Source organism: Bubalus kerabau, chromosome 3 (genome assembly GCF_029407905.1).
Source record: "Bubalus kerabau isolate K-KA32 ecotype Philippines breed swamp buffalo chromosome 3, PCC_UOA_SB_1v2, whole genome shotgun sequence".
NCBI lineage: Eukaryota > Metazoa > Chordata > Mammalia > Artiodactyla > Bovidae > Bubalus > Bubalus kerabau.
Window position 1 is genome coordinate 44,852,123 of NC_073626.1, and position 24,018 is coordinate 44,876,140.

Genomic DNA, 24,018 nt, shown 5'->3' on the forward strand with positions numbered 1-24,018 from the left:
ACTGAACTGAATTGAACCCTACTTAGGTGATCCCTGGGGGCTACAATCACCGTCCCAAAATTCACCCGCTATAAGCGTCCCTGCGCGCTCTGTAGCTGTGTGCCAGCCACCGAACGGATACCCTTTTCCTCCAGCCAGGCGCTCCAGGACTTTTCGCAATCTCCTAAGGAGCCTGGGCTTTCCAGATGCAGCTTCCGCTTCTGTTGAGTCTCCAGGCCCAGGTGCAAACTTTTAAGGAGCGCTGTCTGAGGCGCGGAGAAGCGGGACTCCCGGGGCGCTCCTCCGGGGCTGGTGAAACGGCAGCACCGGGCCGGGAGGATTCTCAGTCCTCGCGCCTGGCGCACTCGGGCCCCACCCGCTCGGGTCGGAGGGTATGATTGGCTCTCTGGAACGCCAGTCACAGCTCGGCGCCCGGCCCGGGGCACAGAGCCCCACCCTCCCGCTTGGACCAGGCAGGGCTGCTCTCCGCTCTCCCGGGAGGAGCGCCGTCCCGCCGTGACCCGGGCTGTTCGGCCTCAGCGTGGTTCCCCCACGCACCTGCTCGCCCCTGCCCAGGGCCCATGAAAGGAGCCGGACGGGCACTTCTAGTAGTTATCGGGTTCCAGATGCCACAGCACGAAGTGGGAACTCAGAAAGGAAATTGCCTGCCTTTGACTTGATCAGTGCGAATCTTGACTAAGGCTGGAATCCTCCCCGTGGGCGGGTGGAAGAGAGAAACCTGGAGTCACTGGCACCACGGATGTGGAAAGGTGCGTCCTGGGAATCCCCAGCGCGGGTCACGCTCCTAGATCCATTCCTGAGCCTCATCCACGGCGCTGAAAGCCTGTATGTATGTGTATGTGTGTTATTAGTGGAATGGGGTAAGTAATGTAAATGTATGTAATATTTGTATATATTTTATATATAATATATGGGCGTGCTAACGTCGCTCTAGTCGTGTCCAACTCTTTGAACGACAGCTATGGACTGTCTAGCCCGCCAGGCTTCTCTGTCTATGGGATTTTCTAGGCGAGAATCCTGGAATGGGTTGCCATGCCCTTCTCAAGGGGATCTTACCGACCCAGAGATCGAACCCTGGTCTCTTAGGTCTCCTGCATTGGCAGGCGGGTTCTTTACCACTAGCGCCATCTATATATATCTATATCTATATAGATATTTATAAAATATATAGTAATATGTATCTCCAGACAAGAATATTGGGAGTGGGTTGCCATTTCCTTCTCCAGGGGATCTTCCTAACCCAGGAATCGAACCCGGGTCTCCTGCATTGCAGGCAGATTCTTTACCAGCTGAGCCACCAGGGAAGCCCTATATGAAATAAATATACTATAAATATATATTTAGTGGAATGGAATATAATACAGTGGAATAGAAAGTAGCAACCTGCACCACAGATAGTGAGTGTAACTACAGTTTCGTGAAATGCTTCAGTTAAATATATTTGTGTGTATCAACAGGTGAATATATTTAAAAAAACTTGCTTCTTTGTAAATACTTAAAAATGTTTAATTAATTAATTTATTTTTGGCAGCACTGGGCCCTCATTGCTGTGCCTGGGCCTTCTCCCCGCGGTGCATGGCTTCTCATTGCGGTGGGTTCTCTTGTTGCAGAGCATGAGCTCCAGAGTATGTGGATTCAATAGCTGTGGATCACAGGCTTAGTTTGCTCCACAGCATGTGGGATCTTCTCGGACCGGGGATTGAACCTGTGTCCCCTGCATTGACAGGTGCATTCTTAACCACTGGACCACCAGGCGAGTCCTAAACAAAACTTTTTTTTTTTAAAGTTTGAAAAGCACTGATCCCTCTCCATGAACTGAACTCCTGGTGCCCTTGCTTCCAAAGTAAACCAGCAGCAGCAACATGGATGGACCCAGTGAGTCAGGAACAAAAAGACAAATACCATGTATCACTTATGTGCGGGCTGGGGGAGACGGGGGTATTCCCTGGTGGCTCAGTGGTAAAGAATCTGCCTACAAGGCAGGAGCTGCAGGAGATGCGGGTTTGATCCCTGAGTCAGGAAAATCTCCTGGAGGAGGGCATGGCAACCCACTCCAGTGTTCTTGCCTGGAGAATCACATGGACAGAAGAATCTGGCAAGTTACAGTCCAGAGAATTGCAGAGTCAGACACAACTGAAGCGACTTAGCACCCCCCCAACCCCCCCCACACTTACATGTGGAATCTAAAATCTAAAGAACACATGTGTAGTTGCTAAGGGGTTTGGGGGCAGGAAGGACATGGATTGGGAATTTGGGATTAGCAGATGCAAACTATTATATATAGGATGGATAGCAACAAGGTCCTACTATATAGCAGAGGGAACTTTATTCAATACCCTGTGGTAAACCATAATGGAAAAGAATACTATATATATATATAAAACTGAATCACTTTGCTGTACAGCATAAATTAACACATTGTAAATCAACTATATGTAAATAAAATTAAAAAAAGAAAAGCAAAGAAAAATACAACTGCCCCCCTCCCCACAAGGTAACTGAGAGCCTTCTCCCTCTGAGCCCTCCCCCACCACCCTTAGACTCATTTATAAGGAAAGGAGCCCTTAGTCAGAGTGACCTTCCTTCAGGACATGGCATGTAATGGAAAGGGACTCTGCCATTTCTTTCTGAAAATAGCTCTGGTTGGAGGTTCCACACAGTGATCAACTCATCATTTTTCAGTTGCATTGAATTCTTTGTTTTAATAATCGTGTAGGAAAAATTAAATTGATTGTTGAATGTCTTTGCACAAAAGAAACTCAAACCCTGAATGCTACACCAGTAAGTTGTACCAAGAGCTTCTCTGATGGCTCAGTGGTAAAGAATCTGCCTACAATGCAGAGACTCAGGTGGATGCAGGTTCAATTCCTGGGTTGGGAAGATCCCCTGGAGAAGGAAATGGTAACCTGTTTCAGTATTCTTGTCTGGAGAATCCCATGGACAGAGGAGCCTGGCGGGTTACAGTCCATGGGGTCTCAAAAGAGTTTGGACATGACTTAGCAACTCAATAACAACGAAGTTGTACCAAACAATGAAGGAAAAAGCAATTCTAATCCTATAGAAATTCTTACAGAATATTAAAGGAGGGTATATCCCATACTTATTTTAGGAGGCTTATGCTGTGCTTTAGTTGCTCAGTCATGTACTACTCTTTGCGACCCTATGGACTGCAGCCTGCCAGGCTCCTCTTTTGTTGGGGATTTCCCAGGAAAGAATACTGGAGTGGGTTGCCATGCTTTCCTCCAGGGGATCTTCTCAACCCAGGGATTGAATATATGTCTCCTGAATTCTTTACTGACTGGGCCGCCAGGGAAGCCCTGTAGGAGGCTTATGTAAACTTTACACTAAAAATTTGACAAAGACAGTACAAGAAAGGAAAATAAGTCAGTCTCATCCATGAATATAGATACAAACATCCTAAACACATGGCTCACATGGGCTTTCACAACAGGGAAAATAAATCTCACACTTTAATAAAGGAGAAATCATTAACTTCTTGGGAAAGCTGGAGATTGTACAATCACATTTTCCTGCCAAGGAAAAGAAAGAAGAAAACGCATACATCTAGAAGAGAAAAAAAAGCACATGGCTTCCTTATGTTTCCTTAATAAAAACTTGGGGTGGTGGGTTGTGGGTGTCTTACTGAGGAAAAGCCACCGATTGCAACCTCTGTGCTCTGCAGCATGGACTTAACCCAGGCTGGGTTGTTCTCAGGCCTCTCCATGGAGACACTCTCCAGCTCAGCCTCATTTCTCACAAAGAATCACTCACTTGGAATCAGATGAATTTAGAGCACAACCAACTTAGAAAAATGAATACTAGAACATATGCTGGAATTACAGGTGTTTTTCTACTCCAGTAGTTCTCAACATGTGGTCTTCAGACTAGAACCTTCAGCATCACCCAGAGATGTACTTAAAATGCAAATTCTTATGTCCGAACTCAAACCTTCTGCATCAGACATTCTGGATACAGGACCCAGGAATCTGCATTTTAACACACTTTACAGAGAGTTTCTACGCAGTCAAGTTTGGGAATGCCTGCTTGGATTCAACTAGTCACTCACATATGAGACTCCACCTGGACCCACACCTGTGACATCTGGCAAAGATCTTTAGACAAAAATCAACAGTGAAAGAAAATCCTGTAATTTTCTTACTTTCTAATAGCTCTGGATTTTTAGTACAAATGAGTCTTGAGTGACAAAGTTTTGAGATATCTGGGGAAAGATCACAGAACCGGGCAGACTCCCACTGAAGCCCAAACAGAGATTTGTCTTACTTGATTTCTTAGGATTAAAAACTTTTCTTCTTGTTATTACTGTGGGCTCATCTTTAGGCTCAGCATAGAATCACTTACCTTATGGTTCTACTTTCTGCTTGGTTCAGTCATTCAACAGTCTCTCATTCTTTGTTTAATATAAAGTCCAGTAGAGTCATTTTATTCTGTGTATGAGAAGAGAAAAATGCAAGTTATTCTTTTTCTTTTTTGACAGAAAAAAATTCTCAAGTAATTTTAGCTTCCTGCAGATGGAGATGTTAACAATATCACTAGGGCTCTCTACACTGTTAAGAAAGATGGGTGCTCAAACTTACAGGTTAAGGGGTATTTTATCTGGTCTTGTCCAAAGTCTTTGAGGTCTAAGGGTTTGACAAATTATCTTTGTTAGATATAGCATTTACAAAGACAGATTTATGTTAAAAATGCATTCATTGTTCTCCCCAGCTTCCTGAGAAGAAAAGAACATCTTTTTTTTTTTTTATTATCTTACAGAGAATTTTGTCACTTGCGTCTTAAGGCTAAGAACTGAAATCCTATCATTGGCATTGAGTTAAAAAGAGGTAGACACTTCTAGAGAGTCAAATGTTATACTGTGAAATGGAAAATGGAGTTCCTTAGGGAGAGAATTCAGGAGTTTTAACAACAGCCAAAAGGAAGGAAAGAAGGAAAAATATAGTTAGAAGCGTAGCAAAGGAAAAAACAAATCTTCATTATTCATACGTGGTATGACTGTCTACAGGAAAAATACTCCCAAATCTAAGATATAAGGATAAATAACAGTTTAGCTAGGCGGTGGGATAAATACACACAAAAATCAATTGCACTTTCAAAACAAACAAGTGGGACATGTGATAAAATGGTCTCATTTAATAACAAATTAACAGGAACTAGAAATAAATTCTCAGAAAGAAAAGACATACAAGATTTAAATGGGGGAAACTAAAAATATTGAAAGCCCCATGGAAATGGAGAGATGTACCATAATCATGGTTAGGAAGCCTCAATATTAGAAGATGTCAGTTTTCCCCTGTATGATCTACAACTTCAATGCAATTCCTCAAAAAAAAAAAAAAAAATCTCTATTGGGTATTTCATGGAATGTGGGTGCTAAGTGGGTTCAGTTGTGTCTGACTCTTTGGGGCCCTATGGACTAGAGCCTGCCAGGCTCCTCTGTCCATGAGATTCTCCAGACAAGAATGCTGGACTGGGTTGCTATGCCCTCCTCCAGGAGATCTTCTGGACCCAGGGATCGAACTTGCATCTCTTGCGGCTCCTGCACAGCAGGCAGACTCTTTACTGGCTGAGCCACCAGGGAAGTCCCATGGAATGTAGACAAACTGATTCTAAATGAAATAAAGTAGAAAAAGGTTAAGAAGAAGCAAGATACCACTGAAGAGAAAGAGGAAGTTGAGGGGATTTCTCAACCATATAACAAGATATTACAATGCCACTGTAGTTAAGAGCATACACGACTGATGATGGTATGTGTGTAGCCAACTGGACCAATAAAATAGAATAGAAAGACAGCATCAGGTCCCCTGGTACCAATATATGAAGAGTGGGCATTCACTTCAAGTGGGTAAAAGGTGTACTCTTAAATAAAAGACACTGAAATAATTGAATATACATTCATCACATGTAAAAATATATTTCAGAAGAACTAAGGTTTAAAAGGGTTTCCCAGGTGGTGCTAGTGGTAAAGAACCTGCCTGCCTATGCAGGAGACATAAGAGACATGGGTTTGATCCCTGGGTTGGGAAGATCTGCTGGAGAAGGGCACAGCAACCCACTCCAGTATTTCTTGCCTGGAGAATCCCATGGACAGAGGAGCCTGGGGGGCTACAGTCCATAGGGTCATAAAGAATTGGTTATGACTGAATCAATTTAGCACACATGCAAGGGATAAAATGTTAGAGACAAGACATTAAAACTTTCAGATAAAAATGTAAAAAAATTAACTGTATGACTTCAAGATGGGAAAACAGTTATCAAATAAGACACACACAAATACTTGAAAACAGAAAAATAAAGGAAAGGTTAATAAATCTGGCCATATTAAAATTAGAAACTTCCATCAAAATATACTTTAAAGAAAGAAAACCAAAAGCTACAAACTAAATTTACTTGTATCACACATAATTCACATAGGATTATATTCAGAATAGTTCATAGCAATCCAAGAGAAAATGGTCAAAGATGGGAATAGGCATTTCACAAAAGAAGGAAATATGAATGACCAATAAATATACAAAATTATGTACATCCTCAATAATTATCAGAATTATGAATTAGAATGGCCTTTTAAAATTACTTATTTTTAATTGAAGGATGATTGCTCTATAATACTGTGTTGGTTTCTGCCATACATCAGCATGAGTCAGCCGAGATATACATAGGTTCCCTCCTGAACCTCCCTCCCGCCTCCCACCCCGTCCCACCCCTCTAGGTTGTCACAGAGCCCTGGTTTGAGCTCTCTGAGTCACAGCAAATTCCCACTGACTATTTTACATAAGGTTCAGTTCAGTCGCTCAGTCGTGTCTGACTGCGACCCCATGGCCTCCCTGTCCATCACCAACTCCCGGAGCTTGCTCAAACTCATGTCCATCCAGCCATCTCATCCTCTGTCGTCCCCTTCTCCTCCCGCCTTCAGTCTTTCCCAGCATCAGGGTCTTTTCGTGAATATGTTTCTAAGCTACCCTCTCCATTCTTCCCACCTTCTCCTTCCTCCCTGTGTCTACAAGTCTGTTCTCTCTGCATCTCCATTGCTGCCCTGCAATAGAAATGCATTTGGAATCACTTTTTATTTTATTCTTGTATTGAGTTGTATTAACACACAATATTATATTACTTTCAGTTTACGACATAGTGATCCAAATCTTTGTGTATGACATGGTCACGGCAATAAGACCAGTTACTCTTTGTTACCACACATAGCTGTTACCATACTATTTACTATACTCCCTATGTGTACATTATATTCAGGTGACTTATTTACTTTATATCTGGCAGTTTGTACCTGTGAATCTCCTTCACTGATTTCATCAGCCCTCCCAGCCCCTCGCCCTCTCAGAACCACCAGTTTGTTCTCTGTATCCGTGAGTCTATTTCTATTTTTTGTTGTTGTCCATATTTTTTTTTTGTTACTGCCTATGTGGATCCCTATATAAACTCACATGGGATTTGTTTTTCTCTGACATTTCATTTAGTGTAATACCCTCCAGGTCCATTCATGTTGCTGCAAATGGAAAGATTTCATCTTTTTTATGGCTGAGGAGTATTCTGCTGTATATTTATGTACCACATCTTTTTTCTTCATCTGTCTATTGATCCACATTTAGGTTGATTCTAATCTTGGCTATTGTAAATAGTACTTCAATGAACACAGAAGTGTGTGTGTGTGTGTGTGTGTGTGTATATATATATATATATATATATGATTTAAAATTAGTGTTTCATGTTCTTCAGATAAAGACCCAGAATTGCTGGGTCCTAGGCAATGGCACCCTACTCCAGTACTCTTGCCTGGAAAATCCCATGGATGGAGGAGCCTGGTAGGCTGTAGTCCATGGGGTCGCTAAGAGTCGGACACAACTGAGCGACTTCCCTTTCCCTTTTCACTTTCATGCATTGGAGAAGGAAATGGCAACCCACTCCAGTGTTCTTGCCTGGAGAATCCCAGGGATGGGGGAGCCTGGTGGGCTTCCGTCTATGGGGTCGCACAGAGTCGGACACGACTGAAGCGACTTAGCAGCAGCAGCAGCAGCATGATAGTTCTATTTTTAGGTTTTTGAGGGACCTCCATGCTGTTTTCCACAATGATGACACCAGTATTTCTGCCAGCTGTCCACGTGGGCTCCCTGTGCTCCGCACCCTCATGAGCACTTGTTACTTCTTGTCCTCTTGACGGCCGTTCTGACAGGTATGAGTGGTGTCTCATCAGGGTTTGACTTGCCTTTCTGCGATGATTAGTGAAGTTGCTCGCCTTCTCATGTGCTTGCTGGCCATCTGTGCGTCTTGGGGGAAAGTGTTGCTTCAGGTCCTCTGCCCAGTTTTTAGTCGGGTTGTGCTTTTCTGCTTAGTTGCATGAGTTCATTACACATTTTGGATACCAACCCATTATTGGGTATGTCACGGGCAAATACTGTCTTCAGTTCAGTAGGGTGCCTTTCTGTGCTGTTGGTGATGTCTTTGCTGTACTTTTCAGTTTGGTGTAATCCCATTTCTTTATTTTTTCTTTTCTTTTGCCTAAGGAGACATATCCAAAATATATAAGGGACTAAGTGTTGATTGTTTATCTTTTCAAATAATTAATTCTTAGTCTCTTAATTAATCTTCTCCTTTTAAAAAGTCTGTATTTCATGTATTTCTGCTCTAATCTTTATTTTCTTTCCTCTATGAACTTTGGGCTTTATTTGTTCTTCTTTTTCTAATTCCTTTAGGTGTAAAAGTAGGTTATTTATTTGAGATTTCTCTTGTTTCTTGGGATTAGGCCTGTATTGCTTTGAACTTCCCCCTTAGGATTGCTTTTCTGTGTCTCATAGATTTTGGACAGATGTGTTTCTATTTTCACTTGTCCCAAGGTATTTTGTGACTTCTTCCTTGATTTCTTCCTTGACCCATGGGTTGTTTAGAAGTGTGTAGTTTAGTCTCCACATGTTTGTTTTTTTTGCAGCTTTTTTCTTGTAGTTGATTTCTAGTTTTATACTGTAGTGATCCCAAAAGATGTTTGATATGATTTCAACCTTAAATTTCTTGAGACTTATTTTGTGGCCAAACATGCGATCTGCTTTGGAGGATGTCCCATGTGCACTTGAGAAGAATGTGTGTCCTGCTGCTTTTGGGTGCAGTGGGCACTGCAACTGGGCGGAGACATGAGGGTCATTGACGCGACGGGTCAAGCACACTGGAGATTCGGTGAGGATGCGGCGGCCCGCTTGTGGGAGGCTCCTCCTTCAGCACACACACCCTCCTTCCATCCAGGGAGACTTAAGGGGAGGAATGTGTGCAGATTCAATGTATATTTCTGCAATTTCACTTCAGCTAAGGAAAAAATGTATATATTTGTTATCAGTATGTATCTCTTCTCAAGATTCCATTATTCCATAATGCATCTCAATTATTCAATTTTCTTTTTTTTCCCAGAAGTCCTTTTTAAAACTTTTTTTTATCTTTTAAGCCCAGAGAGACAGGTTGAATTAACAGATTTTAAAAAACCCATGTCTCTGAACCTCTATAGTTTCTCTGTTAGATCTTCCATGGAAGAGACAATCAACAATCTAATTCTTTATTTCAGGATGCAAAGCTGTTACATCCGAATTCCTCAACTCCTTAGAGTAAAAATCTCAAGAAATAGTATCACATAGTATCATAACAGTGAAACTTCAATAATTAATTTTAAGAAATGCTTTCAGACTTCTGCAACCAAAGAAAGCAAGCTTTTTATACTTCTTTTTTTAATTGAAGGATAATGGCTTTACAATGTTGTGGTGGCTTCAGCTGTACATCAACATGAATCAGTCATAATTGTATATATATATATATATCCCCTCCCTCTTGAGCTCCACCCCACATTCCACCCGTCTAGGTCATCACAGAGAGCCAAGCAGGGCTCCTGGTATTATGACTGTTCAATTTCAGTAGAAGTACATCTCAGGCCAGTTTTCAGAAAGGCAGGTTATAGGAGAACATGACCAGAAAAGCATCGCTCAAACGCGTAAATCTGTTATCTAATGTTCATGAAGCAATGAAACCTCAGACTGAACTTCTAAATAAACACTTGTAGCTACAACTGAACTAGAGCCTTTTCTTCTCAGCTTAGTATTTCCTTCTGCCCTATAGTGAAGTCACTCAGTTGTGTCCGGCTCTTAGCGACCCCATGGACTACAGCCCACCAGGCCCTCCGTCCATGGGATTTTCCAGGCAAGAGTACTGGAGTGGGGTGCCATTGCCTTCTCCGTTAACAGCAGCTAGGCATATTATATTTACTTGGAGCTGGTATACTTGGTGACAGCCTTAGTGCCCTTGGACATGGCGTGCTTGGCCAGCTCCCCAGGTAGCAGCAAGCGCACGGCGGTCTGGATCTCCCTGGATGTGATAGTCGAGCGCTTGTTGTAATGCGCCAGGCGCGATGCCTCGCCAGCAATGCGCTCGAAAATGTCGTTGACGAAGGAGTTCATGATTCCCATGGCCTTGGACAAGATGCCGGTGACCGGATGGACTTGTTTCAGCACCTTGTACATGCACACGGAGTAGCTTTCCTTGTGGCTGTGCCTGCGCTTCTTGCTGTCCTTCTTCTGGGCCTTGGTCACAGCTTTTTTAGAGCCCTTTTTAGGGGCAGGAGCAGACTTAGCCGGTTCAGGCATGTCTATAATGACAACACCCAACAACACAGAAAGATCTTAAAATGCCCTATAGGTTCAGACTAATATTGATTGTAATTCTCTACTACCACCTAGTGGAAAATCCATCTGTTTCTTATTTTAAAAATTTCATAGTAAATTCCATAGTAATTCCATAGCAGATCAGATCAGATCAGATCAGTCGCTCAGTCATGTCCGACTCTTTGCCACCCCATGAATCGCAGCACGCCAGGCCTCCCTGTCCATCACCAACTCCCGGAGTTCACTCAGACTCATGTCCATCGAGTCAGTGATGCCATCCAGCCATCTCATCCTCTGTCGTCCCCTTCTCCTCCTGCCCCCAAGCCCTCCCAGCATCAGAGTCTTTTCCAATGAGTCAGCTCTTCGCATGAGGTGGCCAAAGTACTGGAGTTTCAGCTTTAGCATCATTCCTTCCAAAGAAATCCCAGGGCTGATCTCCTTCAGAATGGACTGGTTGGATCTCCTTGCAGTCCAAGGGACTCTCAAGAGTCTTCTCCAACACCACAGTTCAAAAGCATCAATTCTTTGGCACTCAGCCTTCTTCACAGTCCAACTCTCACATCCATACATGACCACAGGAAAAACCATAGCCTTGACTAGACGGACCTTTGTTGGCAAAGTAATGGCTCTGCTTTTGAATATGCTATCTAGGTTGGTCATAACTTTCCTTCCAAGGAGTAAGTGTCTTTTAAATTTATGGCTGCAGTCACCATCTGCAGTGATTTTGGAGCCCAGTAAAATAAAGTCTGACACTATTTCCACTGTTTCCCCATCTATTTCCCATGAAGTGATGGTACCAGATGCCATGATTTTCGTTTTCCGAATGTTGAGCTTTAAGCCAACTTTTTCACTCTCCACTTTCACTTTCATCAACAGGCTTTTGAGTTCCTCTTCACTTTCTGCCATAAGGGTGGTGTCATCTACATATCTGAGGTTATTGAGATTTCTCCCAGCAATCTTGATTCCAGCTTGTGCTTCTTTCAGTCCAGGGTTTCTCATGATGTACTCTGCATATAAGTTAAATAAGCAGGGTGACAATATACAGCCTTGACGTACTCCTTTTCCTATTTGGAACCAGTGTGTTGTTCCATGTCCAGTTCTAACTGTTGCTTCCTGACCTGCATACAAATTTCTCAAGAGGCAGATCAGGTGGTCTGGTATTCCCATCTCTTTCAGAATTTTCCACAGTTTATTCTGATCCACACAGTCAAAGGCTTTGGCATAGTCAATAAAGCAGAAATAGATGTTTTTCTGGAACTCTCTTGCTTTTCCCATGATCCAGCGGATGTTGGCAATTTGATCTCTGGTTCCTCTGCCTTTTCTAAAACCAGCTTGAACATCAGGAAGTTCACGGTTCACATATTGCTGAAGCCTGGCTTGGAGAATTTTGAGCATTACTTTACTAGCGTGTGAGATGAGTGCAATTGTGCGGTAGTTTGAGCATTCTTTGGCATTGCCTTTCTTTGGGATTGGAATGACAACTGACCTTTTCCAGTCCTGTGGCCACTGCTGAGTTTTCCAAATTTGCTGGCATATTGAGTGCAGCACTTTCACAGCATCATCTTTCAGGATTTGGAATCGCTCAACTGGAATTCCATCACCTCCACTAGCTTTGTTGTAAATACCTGGAGAATACCTTGGAGAAGGAAATGGCAACCCACTTGTGTTCTTCCCTGGAGAATCCCAGGGATGGCAGAGCCTGGTGGGCTGCTGTCTATGGGATTGCACAGAATCGGACACAATTGAAGTGACTTAGCAGCAGCAGTAAATACCTGATTTCTTGTAAAGTTATCTTGTTATAAAAAGTTCAAACCCTACAGAAGAGTGTAAAAAGGGTAAAAGGGCTCCTTTTTTCACTTCCCCTTCCCCTATCACTCTGCTTCCCAAAGGTAACTGTGCCCTGTGTCCTGTATCCTGCAAGAACATGTCCTGTATTTTTTACATATTCAGATGTACAGCAGAAAAATTCTAAGACATCAGTTGAAGATTGTTTTGTCTTTCTATTATAGAGACAGATAAAGCATCACCGCTTCATGCCTTAAGTGGCCACAGGCAGACAAAGATGGTCAAAAGGTTAAACTCTTGGAGGGATAGATTAGGAGTTAGAGATTAACATAAACACACTACTATATAAAACAGATAACTAAGATCCACTGTCGGAGAAGGCAATGGCAACCCACTCCAGTACTCTTGCCTGGAAAATCCCATGGACGGAGGAGCCTGGTAGGCTGCAGTCCATGGGGTTGCTAGGAGTCGGACACGACTGAGTGACTTCACTTTCACTTTTCACTTTCATGCATTGGAGAAGGAAATGGCAACCCACTCCAGTGTTCTTGCCTGGAGAATCCCAGGGACGGGGGAGCCTGGTGGGCTTCCGTCTATGGGGTCGCACAGAGTCGGACACGACTGAATCGACTTAGCAGCAAGATCCACTGTATAACACAGGGAACTGTACTCAGGATTTTATAATAACCTGTAAGGGGAAAGAATCTGGAAAAAATGTATAACTGAATCACTTTACACCTGAAACTAACATAGTACTGTAAATCAACTATACTTCAGTTTTTAAAAAAAAAGATTAAAAATGGTGAAGCTTTTGAACTTAAAGTTTACTTTGAAAACTATGGTAGAAGAAAGAAGAATGAAAGGCCTAAATTAGTAAATATCTGGTCAGTAAATGGTAGATTTGGGAAGGACTCCTGATGAAGTTAGCACCACTTTTCTTGCCTGGAGTTGATACAGGATCTATGGGCTGAGGAGAGTGTCAGGGACTGGACCGGAGCCTTACACTCTAATCCTTCTAAACTGTGTCACAGATGCTTTTGTTTTAGTTTAGTTTAAATAATTTGAGTTTAAAAATCTGATCTACTAAATTTGGGAGCAAAAAAGGAAATAGTATATTTGACGTGCTCTTCTTGACCTATAACCTATTTGGTTTTGCTGTTCCAATAACTAGAGTGACAATAAAACATTTAAAAATAAATGTAAGCAGGTAACATGATAATTATAAGAAGTTTTAGGTCTCTTATGACTCAAAGGGTTTTGTTATTTGCTTTTAAAATGATTTAAGAACATGAAAAACTTTTTTGAGGTGTAATTTACCTAAAACCCAATGGAACCATTTGAAGTATTCAGCTTGATGAGTTTTGACAAATGAATACACGTGTAACCACCACCTCAGCTGATACATAGAACATTTTTCTTGTCTCAAAAAGTTCACTCTCTTGACATTTTGCAGTCACTTCCCACTCTGCTGCTGCTGCTGCTGCTGCTAAGTCGCTTCAGTTGTGTCCGACTCTGTGCGACCCCATAGACGGCAGCCCACCAGGCTCCCCCATCCCTGGGATTCTCCAGGCAAGAACACTGGAGTGGGTTGCCATTTCCTTCTCCAATGCATGAAAGTGAAAAGTGAAAGTGAAGTCGCTCAGTTGTGTCTGACTCTTAGCGACCCCATGGACTGCAGCCTACCAGGCTCCTCCATCCATGGGATTTTCCAGGCAAGAGTACTGGAGTGGGGTGCCATTGCCTTCTCCCACTTCCCACTCTAGTCACTTACTAATTTGATTTCTATCACTTTAAATTGATTTTGGGGAAAAAAAAGTAAAGGACTTCTGTCCTCAGATTCATTTTGCTGTCTCAATTTCTGGGAAGCAAACCTAAATGTAAGCATACATATTTAATCTAATTAACACAGGATATGCTTTTATTTTTTAAACTATTGGTTCTTGTGAACTTTAGACAATGTTGCAAATCATTTGACAATTTCACCACTTACTTTCTCCCTAAAAATTTAAAATTTCACCCCTAAGTGAAAACTTCTAAGATCAATAGTGATTATGTTAACTTTGTAGTCTCACCTAAATGATTTTATAACTTTGGACTAATTTAAATTGAGCTAATCAAGAAATAACTTTTGATTACCTGCAACATGCTTAAAAGAAATAATAATTTATAGAGACAAAGGAAGAAAAATACTGACTCGCTGAAAAAGACTGAATCAGCTTTTATGTATATACTCTTAACAATATTTATTTTTTGCAAAACTCAAATTAAGATGGTCAACTTAAGATGAATAGATTAAAAATGTGGCATACGTGTGTGTGTATGTGTATATATATATATATATATATAATGGAATATTTCTCAGCCATAAAAAAGAATGAAATAATGCCATTTGCAGCAACCTAGATGGGCCTAGAGATGATCATATTAAGTGAAATAAGGCAGACAAAGACAGACAAATACCATATATAACCCAGGAATCGAACCCTGGTCTTCTGCATTGCAGGCAGATTCTTTACCATCTGAGTCACCAAGGAAGTCCCATGTATAACCTATATGTGGTAATAAATAAAATGATATAAATGAACTTGTTTATAAAACAGATTCACAGACATAGGAAATAAAGTTATGGTTACCAAAGAGGAAAGGTTGGTGGGAGGGATAAATTAGGAATTTGGAAGTAACATACACACACACACACTATTATATATAAAACAGATAACCAACAAGGACCCACTGTATAGCACTGAGAACTATACTCAATATTTTGTCCTGGTGTGCTGCAGTCCATGGGGTCACAGATTCAGACATGACTGAGCAACTGAGCTGAACTGATACAGGAAAATAATCAGAAAAAGAATATGTGTGCTCAGTCACCTCTGATTCTTGGAGACCCTATGGACCATAGATCACCAGGCTCCTCTTTCCAAGGAATTTTTCAGGCAAGAATACTGGAGTGGGTTGCCATTTCCTACTCCAGGGGATCTTTCCGACCCAGGGATTGAACCTGCATCTCTTGCGTCTCCTGCATTGGCAGGCAGTTTATTTACCACTGTGCCACCTGGGAAGCCCCCATACTACACTTGATCTTAGCCAGAAGGCCGAGAAATGAAAAAGAATATATACACATATATATTTGCATGTGTGCATGCTCGGTCACTTCAGTCGTGTCTGACTCTTTGTGACCCCATGGACTGTAGGCTCCTCTGTTCATGGGGATTCTCCAGGCAAGAATACTGGAGTGGGTTGCCATGCTCCCCTCCAGAGGATCTTCCTGACCCAGGGATGGTACCCACGTCTCTATGTCTCCTGCTTTGGTAGGCAGCTTCTTTACCACTAGCACCACCTGGGAAGCCCACATATATAAAACTATACACCTGAAACTAACACGGCGCAGTAAATCAAGTATACTTCAATAAAAAAATGATGGTCAGCTCAGTGTCATACACACATTACTGTATTGTATTAATAAGATTAATTTACATTTAAAGCTGAAGCTGAAAGCTTTAAATAATATTCTCATCTAACTATATTTCTGTATATTTAAAACACATACATAATGATGAATTAAAATTAATAAGCAAAAAAAAAAAAGAGAGGATTTGTTCAAATTTGCTCTTGGAATATTCACTGAACTCTTAAAAAGAAATAAAAAAGTTTTTTTTCCCCTTGAGTGTAATCAGCCCAGCCAACAACCATTTCTTTTCAGAATACTCTCACTCACTCAGTATCCTGATAATTTGAATATTTTGCTGATACTTCCATGTTCTTAAATTGTTTTAAAAACAAATAACAAAACTCCTTTGAATCATGAGAGACCTAAAGCTTCTTATAATTATTATGTTAACTTCTTTATTTTAAAATGTTTTATTTTCACTCTGGTTATTGGGATAGCAAAAGCTTTTAACAACTGCCCACTCTTAAGTGCCTTTCCATTTATATTAGTTAAGTGACCAGTTTCCTCTGAAAAAAATTTTTTTGTCCCCTTCCTGAAGCCTAAACTCTGAATTGAAAATACTAAAATTGTCCAACTATTTTTTACTCTTAAAAAAACCCTTTTCCCCCCACTGCTGCTGCTGCTGCTGCTAAGTCACTTCAGTCGTGTCCGACTCTGTGCGACCCGGTAGACAGCAGCCCACCAGGCTCCCCCATCCCTGGGATTCTCCAGGCAAGAATACTGGAGTAGGTTGCCATTTCCTCCTCGAATGCATGAAAGTGGAAAGTGAAAGTGAAGTCGTTCAGTCGTGTCCGACTCTTAGCGACCCCATGGACTGCAGCCTACCAGGCTCCTCCGTCCTTGGGATTCTCCAGGCAAGAGTACTGGAGTGGGGTGCCATTGCCTTCTCCGTTCCCGCCACTAGATAGCCACTGCTTATTTGACCACTAGGTGGCGCCAAAGGCTTAATCTGTCATCACATGAACTGCAGAAGGACGTTATTTAGGTGCACTTGGCAAACTTCATCGGAGAAGGCAATGGCAACCCACTCCAGTACTCTTGCCTGGGAAATCCCATGGACGGAGGAGCCTGGTAGGCTACAGTTCATGGGATCGCTCAGAGTCGGACACGACTTCACTTTCACTTTTCACTTTCATGCACTGAAGAAGGAAATGGCAACCCACTCCAGTATTCTTGCCTGGAGAATGCCAGGGACGGAAGCCTGGTGGGCTGCTGTCTATGGGGTCACACAGAGTCAGACACGACTGAAGTGACTTAGCAGCAGCAGCAGGCAAGCTTCATACACTTCACTACGTGTAGCACTTAGCACACACTGTGATGAAGGACAGCACAGCGCATTCACTTTGAAGTCATTCTGTACTCTCAAAAGAGCTACCTTGTGTATCAACCCCACAATGTAGCAAGAGCTGACAAAACACAGGGTGCTCAATCTTTCCTTGATTAATCTTGTCCAGATAAAAGTATTGCAGATTGTGTGTGTGTGTGCATTGGTTGCTCAGTCGTGTCTAACTCTGTGATCCCGTGGACCGTAGCCCACCAGGCTCCGCTGTCCATGGGATTCTCCAGGCAAGAACACTGGAGTGGGTTACATTTACTACTCCAGAGGATCTTCCCCACCCAGGGACTGAACCAGGGTCTCCTGCATTGCAGGCAGATTCTTTACCATCTGAGCCACCAGGGAGCCCCACTGCAGATTGTAGGGGTTTATTAATGACTGTAGCCCTGGAGAAGGGCACGGCAAGCCACTCCAGTATTCTTGTCTGGAGAACCCCATGGACAGAGGAGCCTGGCGGGCTGCAGTCCACGGGTTCGCAGAGTTGGACACGACTGGAGTGACTTAGTATGCACGCACGTAGATGTTTCAGAAAGAGTAAAGCACAGTCTGGTTCATATTCCAAGTCTGGCAGGCTTATTTTAATACATTCATTTTAAAGAAGCTTTGTTTCTGGGTTTAAAATATCCTTGCTGATTAGTAGAAACCCTAGTCTGCAATTTACAGGCTGGATTAGAAGACCGTGGAAAGTGGCCAAAGTCCCTCACTGTCCAGAATGTGTACTTACCTTTGTGGTAATGACTGGTAAGTCTTTGTGAAACTGTGAGATTTCTAGATTCTATTTCCTCTATTCTGATATTGTTGGTTACTGCGATTAATTAAACCCCGCTTGCCTGGAGAATCCCAGGGATGGGGGAGCCTGGTGGGCTGCCGTCTATGGGGTTTCATAGAGTCGGACACGACTGAAGCAACTTAGCAGCAGCAGCAGCAGCAGGACCAAAGAGGTGTTTTCTGTTTTTCTCTCATAATTTCTGAAGCCCTTTGCTAGAAGCTGGCATCAAAATTGGGTCTTCTGGGATTTCCATGGTGGTCCGATGGCTAAGACCCTATGCTCCTGATGCAGGGGGCCCCAGTTCCATCCTGGTGGAGGAACTAGGTCCTGAATGCCTCAACTAAGACCTAGCACAGCCAAATAAATAATAAAGAAAAACAAGTGTTAGAAAATTCGGTTTTCTGAGAGAAACAACAGAAAAGGACAATCTCAGGGCTCAGTTGAAATGAGATGACCATGATTTCTTGATTCTCACTCTTGCAGAGCATAGTATTATGAGAACAAACTGGTCAGTTTAAGCTGCCATTGCCACCTGTTGACACTTGTCAAACTGTACCAGGGACTTAAAAATGGAAACTTGTAAGACTGCTTTAGTACAGAAGCAGAGGAAGTCACTAACATAGTCTGTTAGCCCTTGTTGTTGCTGTTGTTCAGTCGCTCAGTTGTGTCCGACGCTTTGTGACCCCATGGACTGCAGCACACCAGGTTTCCCTGTCCTTTATCATCTCCTGGAGCTTGCTCAAACTCATGTCCATTGAGTTGGTGATGCCATCCAACCATCTCATCCTCTGTCGTCCCCTTCTCCTCGAACCTTCAATCTTTCCCAGCATCAGGGTTTTTTCCAGTGAGTCAGCTGTTTGGATCAGGTGGCCAAAGTGTTGGAGCTTCAGCTTCAGCATCAGTCCTTCCAATGAATATTCAGGACTGATTTCCTTTAGGACTGACTGGTTTGATCTCCTTGTAGTCCAAGGAACTCTCAAGAGTCTTCTCCAACACCACAGTTCAAAAGCATCAATTCTTTGGCACTCAGCCTTCTTTATGGTCCAACTCTCACATCCATACATGACTACTGGAAAAACCATAGCTTTGACTAGAGGGACCTTTGTTGGTAATGTCTCTGCTTTTTATTTTATTTATTTATTTTTAAATTTTTAATTAAAAATTTTTATTTATTTATCTTACTTTACAATATTGTATTGGTTTTGCTGTACATTGACATGAATCAGCCATGGGTGTACATGTGTTCCCCATCCTGAACCCCCGTCCTGCCTCCCTCCCCATCCCATCCCTCTGGGTCATCCCAGTGCACCAGACCCGAGCATCCTGTATCATGCATCAAACCTGGACTGTCGATCCTTTTCACAAACGATAATATACATGTTTCAATGCCATTCTCCCAAATCATCTCACCCTCTCCCTCTCCCATAGAGTCCAAAAGACTGTTCTGTACATCTGTGTCTCTTTGGCTCTCTTGCATACAGGGTTATTGTTACCTTCTTTCTAAATTCCATATATATGCGTCAGAGTCCCTTGGACTGCAAGGAGATCCAACCAGTCCATTCTGAAGGAGATCAGCCTTGGGATTGATTTCCTTGGAAGGAATGATGCTAAAGCTGAAACTCTAGTACTTTGGCCACCTCATGCAACGAGTTGACAAGACTCTGATGCTGGGAGGGATTGGGGGCAGGAGGAGAAGGGGACGACAGAGGATGAGATGGCTGGATGGCATCACTGACTCGATGGACGTGAGTCTGAGTGAACTCCGGGAGTTGGTGATGGACAGGGAGGCCTGGCGAGCTGGGATTCATGGGGTCGCAAAGAGTCGGACACGACTGAGCGACTGAACTGAACTGAACTGATACTGTATTGGTGTTTTCCTTTCTGGCTTACTTCACTCTGTATAATAGGCTCCAGTTTCATCCACTTCATTAGAACTGACTCAAAGGTATTCTTGTTAGTGGCTGAGTAATACTCCATTGTGTATACGTACCAGAGCTTTCTTATCCATTCGTCTACTGATGGACATCTAGGTTGCTTCCATGTCCTGGCTATTATAAACAGTGCTGTGATGAACATTGGGGTACACATGTCTCTTTTGATTCTGATTTCCTTGGTGTGTATGCCCAGCAGTGGGATTGCTGGGTCATATGGCAGTTCTATTTCCAGTTTTTTAAGGAATCTCCACACTGTTCTCCATATGGCTGTACTAGTTTGCATTCCCACCAACAGTGTAAGAGGGTTCCCTTTTCTCCACACCAGCTCCAGTATTTATTGCTTGTAGACTTTTGGATTGCAGCCATTCTGACTGGCGTGAAATGGTCCCTCATTGTGGTTTTGATTTGCATTTCTCTGATAACGAGTGATGTTGAGCATCTTTTCATGTGTTTGTTAGCCATCTGTATGTCTTCTTTGGAGAAATGTCTGTTTAGTTCTTTAGCCCATTTTTTGATTGGGTCATTTATTTTTCTGGAATTGAGCTGCAGGAGTTGCTTGTATATTTTTGAGATTAATTCTTTATCAGTTGCTTCATTTGCTATTATTTTCTCCCATTCTGAAGGCTGTCTTTTTACCTTGTTTATGGTTTCCTTTGTTGTGCAGAAGCTTTTAATGTCTCTGCTTTTTAATATGCTCTCTAGGTTGGTCATAGCTTTTCTTCCAAGGAGCAAAGCGTTTTTTAATTTCATGGCTGCAGTCAGCATCTGCAGTGATTTTGGAACCCAAGAAAATGAAGTCTGTAACTGTTTCCATTGTTTCCCCATCTATTTGCCATGAAGTGATAGGACGGGATGCCATGATCTTAGTTTTCTGAATGTTGAGTTTTCAGCCAATTTTTTCACTCTCCTCTTTCACTTTCATCAAGAGTCTCTTTAGTTCTTCTTCACTTTCTGCCGTAAGGGTGGTGTCATCTGCATATCGAGTTTACTGATATTTCTCCCGGCAATGTTGATTCCAGCTTGTGCTTCATCCAGCCCAGCATTTTGCATGATGTACTCTGCATGTAAGTTAAATAAGCAGGGTGACAATATACAGTCTTGATGTACTCCTTTCCCAATTTGGAACCAGTCTCGTTCTGACTGTTGCTTCTTGACCTGCATACAGGTTTCTCGGGAGGCAGATCAGGTGGTCTCATCTCTAAGAATTTTCCACAGTTTGTTGTGATCCACACAGTCAAAGGCTTTAGCATAATCAATGAAGCAGAAATAGATGTTTTTCTGAAACTCTCTTGCTTTTTCTATGATCTAACGGATGTTGGCCGGAGAAGGCAATGGCACCCCACTCCAGTACTCTTGCCTGGAAAATCCCATGGACGGAGGAGCCTGGTAGGCTACAGTCCATGGGGTCGCTAAGAGTCGGACATGACTGAGCAACTCCACTTTCACTTTTCACTTTCATGCATTGGAGAAGGAAATGGCAACCCACTCCAGTGTTCTTGCCTGGAGAATCCCAGGGATCGGGGAGCCTGGTGGGCTGCCGTCTATGGGGTCACACAGAGTCAGACATGACTGAAGCGACTTAGCAGCAGCAGCAACAGATGTTGGCAATTTGATTTCTGGTTCCTCTGCCTCTTCTGAATCCAGGTTAAACATCTGGAAGTTCTCCATTCATATTCTGTTGAAGCCTGGCTTGGAGAATTTTGAGCATTACTTTGCTAGCATGTGAAATGAGTGTAATTGGGTAGTAGTTTGAACATTCTTTGGCATTAAGATAGTCTGCTAGCTCTAGATCAATGGAATAGGGAATAAGACTGAATGAAACTGTTAACCAATATTTAATTGTGGTGATTTGTTTTAGAATATGGTTTTAAATGTTCTGTTTTCTGATAAGCTTGTGAATAAGCCATTTTATTTTCTTCTTATCTATCTATAATCCTCAACGTTAGCCTGTGCCTGTGGAAAATGAAACTCAGTGTTCTTTGAACCATGTCTTTCTTGTTCCAGTGAAACTTCAGAACTCAAGAAAAGTATTCTATCTAAATCTTAACATAGACTGAAAACTACTCAGGAAAAATGAAAGATAATGATGACCCTAAATGACTGGAATTCCGACAAATGCTTTTACAATTTTTAAGCTTAGAAAAATCCCAACTCTTCTTGGTTAAAGGATAGTGAGTTAAATTTTGCTTTTTAGAGCTACCATACCTCTAGAGAAAATGAAATATTTTTGTGGCCAGCCTCACTGGTGGAATATATGATGATTCTATAGAAAATCTGGCATATGGTTCTTCTCTGCAAATACTATGCAAAGTGCTTTTATGGGTTGCTTTGTCTTTATGGCAATGTAGTGATAAGCAGTGGTTCACATCCCCTAATTCGGAATTCTGAGCAGGCCAGAAATGTCACATATAAAAGAAAATCTCATTTAATTGGGTATGACCAGTCAGTAATAAGAGAAAGGACTGAAGTTTATATGTGGAAACAAGGCCTACGAAATCCTCTGAGCACATCAGTTCCTAGTTTATTAAGTCACTGCCTGACAGGTGGAAAGGATGTTTTTTATTTCTGTTTTTAAAAAGTATTTATTTACTTATTTGACTGCACCAGGTCTCAGTTGCGGCGTAAGGGATCTAGTTCCCTGAACAGGGATTGAACCCAGGACCTCTGCATTGGGAGCATGGAGTCTTAGCCACTGGACCACCAGGGAAGTCCCAGAAAGGATGTTAATTTCTGGTGAGCCAGGATCATTGATGAACTTCGGGTGTCTCAGAGAAAATGAGATTTCATCCACAGTGAAAAGCCCTATCAGCAAAGCTCTGAGAAGGTGAGTTGGGGGAGGGTTCTTGGAATCTGTAAGTTGATACATGGCAATAAAATTATTTCTGGTTATCAAAGGGGTAAATAAAACTATGACCTTATGGGCAAAAGTCTTCTAGAGAGACAACAACTCTCTAGTCTTAATATCACTGAGACCTCTATTTGTTAGCACACAGCAAGGCGATCGTCACATCTTATTCTAAAACAGACCATATAAAACAGCCTGTCAGATTAAGGACATGGAGTTAAACATTTCTGGAAAATTTTATTTGGTCAACTCATTACCTTAAGGGTAGGAACCGTGTAGGGAAAATATTCCAAAAATTGGAAATAAGGCAAAAATCAGCTTTCTTGATTAATATTGTATGTGAACATTTTCTCATAATCCTGCCTGACCAAAATCTGAGTATTTTCAAGGATTGTAACTTGACTAAAAACCCAGCTGGCCCTGTACCATGAGAGGTTGATCTGTAGAAAGCTGATAAGGTCTGATGACTTTGCTCTGGCGAGGAAGATAAGTCCATGGTTATGATTTTATTGCTTGTAGTACATTAACCATTTGGAATCTCTTAACAGCCATTTCCCTAGACTATGTATGTACATCTTTGGTTTGCAAATACTCTTTGAATCTAGCCTCTTGTATTCTTCCTGATTCCGATTCATGTTTGGTTAACACTTTAAAAAGTCTAACAAATACATTTCTGCAACATATGGAAGGCACATTATAAACAGAAAAAGCACCCCCTGCAACTGCCAGCCAGAACCGATCTGATAAACCGCTTTACTTCTGCTTCTAAGTGTTGCTGTTTGCTTTGTCATCAGGAATTAGACTTTATAGCAACCACCGCTCAAACCACTTCGAAGCCACTTCTGTGTCAGGAACTTCACCTTTTTTAACGCTGCTTCTCCAAAGCCAGTTGCTTTTCTTGTCACCTTTGCCAGTGAAATGAATGGAGGGGAGATTCCCATTTCCTCCTGTTGCTTAACTGTGAATTGAAGTCTCAGCTGCATGGATTTGATTTATTAAAATTTTTTTAACTTATTTTTGGCAGTGCTGGGTCTTTGTTGCTGCTCTTGTTATGGCAAGCGGGGGCTCCTCATTGCGGTGTAGGGGCTTCTTACCATGGGGGCTTCTCACCATGGGGTCTTCTCTTGTTGCAGAGCACAGGCTCTGGGGCATGCAGGCTTCAGTAGCTGCGGAGCGTGGGCTCAGTAGTTGGGGCTCCCAGGCTCTAAGGCACAGGCTCGGTAGTCGGGGCTTC

The 24,018-nt window shown here is 42.3% G+C and overlaps 1 long non-coding RNA gene across 1 annotated transcript; it reads left to right on the top strand.

Moving 5' to 3' along the window:
- The first annotated feature begins 249 nt into the window (after positions 1 to 249).
- Positions 250 to 23,789, top strand: LOC129647648 (uncharacterized). The gene is made up of 3 exons (XR_008712408.1): positions 250 to 749; positions 22,547 to 22,763; positions 23,579 to 23,789. It is a non-coding gene; the product is annotated as an uncharacterized LOC129647648 (long non-coding RNA).
- Positions 23,790 to 24,018: the final 229 nt, after the last annotated feature.